The following is a 1,863-nucleotide window of genomic DNA, read 5'->3' as shown; positions in this document are numbered from 1 at the left end:
CTACACCTACAAGCATATCACCAGCTGTGAGTGCCGAGCCTGCAGCATACTGAGCTGAAAAGTCCTGACAGCTCAGACTGGAGGCCCCCTTCAGATTTCCAAATTAAAATCTACTGTATTCAAATTTAATGGATTAGTAATCAAAAATCCCTCCAACTAAACACATTTCTTCTCTGTAGTTAAAACAATTACTGAATCGGTTTTCCATACAGTGGGGCTCAAAAGTTTGGGCACCCCTGGTAAACATTTGTATTGATGTGCATAAAGAAGCCAAGAAAAGATGGAAAAAAAATCTCCAAAAAGAAATGAATGAAATAAAATCTAACTTTTTGTGACATATCATACAAAAGATTTTTCCATCTTTTCTTTAATACAATTTTTTACCTGGGGTGCCCAAACTTTTGCGCCCCACTGTATACAGTACATATGTATCTTCTTTTGATGTAGTATTTAACCCAACTGGTTCAAACATCCGTCCTGAGTCATACAATCACAGGTGGGCAGCTCAAATTAGGGGTAAATGGTAAAGGGGAACTTCTGGGTAACCTAGTTGAAAAGTAAAATCTCCCAATTTTAGCCCATAACTTCAATGGTAGACATAGCATGGCTTACTTTTCTTGAAAGGCAAACCCTAGCAATGTACCCAACATGGTTAACAATTACTAAACACCTCGATAATGTGCTATAACGGTTAACATATTTTATTTTTAAATTGAGAGGACATTCATAAGAATGCATTCAAAATGGCCACCATTGAGAGAAATGAAGCTCAGGGCAAATTCTTTCAGGAAGACTTCTAATAACTTCAAATCACCTCTCTCTTCCTTAATTGATCAGCTGGGTGGAGGTGGTCACTCTTTAGTTAAACCCATAAAGTATAAGCCCTGAACTTCACGAACCAACAGCATTACATCCCTGCTTTAAATCGGTTTCTCTCTCTGCTGCGGTCAGTTGTCTTTTTTCAGACCAGAGTGCAACCCTCCTCCTCCTACTCCATCGGGGGGATATGTCCTGTTTCTCTACCCATTTAAAATCTCCAAAGACTCTGTACTTTTTATATTATGCATATGTACAATAAATCTGTGCTCATCTGCAACAAAGTCTTTGCTGATTGAAATTACATCCTCTATTGCTGGGTAGATGCAGTGTTTATATTTTATGTACTCTCTGCTGATGTGAAGAGTTTCTCCCCAATTCTGGATCACATTTCTGCTGAAACATATTCAACTGTGTAGTTTTTGGTTTAAAAGCCTTGTTGGGGATTGTACTGCTATACTCTGTAACAGTCATGTCACTACATGTAGCTAGATGCCCATAATGTTAATTTCCCAATTTCAGTCACTTTGTCGTTATGCACATACTGAGAGGTATACTACATAACTTTTTACATTCAAGTCAAGTCAAGTATAACTTTATTTGTACCTAAAGGGGCAATTGGCTTTGCAGCACTGACACATTCCCTTTTACAATCAGTTTTAATAATTTTTAATACTGTCTACACAAATAATCAGATTTTGCTTTTACTTTTCATAATTATCATTTTTTAGGGAAGAGTCTGGTGGGGAGTTGATGAATACCAGTGTGTTTGTGAATACTATACTAATAATAAGTCTGGTGTTGAAGTGCACATGATCAGTAAAGAACCTTGAACCTTGAAGGTCGGGGTGGTAGATGGGTCAAACAAACGCAGGACACCTGGGAGACCAGTTTTTGTGTGTCGTGTAAAACCAAATCTCAGTGTTGACGTTCTTTTGCAACATTCCTAACTAACTCCATAAACATTTGTAAACCTAATCAAGTAGTTTTGTTCCCTAAATCTAACCAATTAATGTTTGTTTTATTTGAATTCAGAACTGGTACATT

Source organism: Etheostoma spectabile, chromosome 23, assembly GCF_008692095.1.
Source record: "Etheostoma spectabile isolate EspeVRDwgs_2016 chromosome 23, UIUC_Espe_1.0, whole genome shotgun sequence".
Lineage (NCBI taxonomy): Eukaryota > Metazoa > Chordata > Actinopteri > Perciformes > Percidae > Etheostoma > Etheostoma spectabile.
This window is presented reverse-complemented; position numbering follows the sequence as displayed.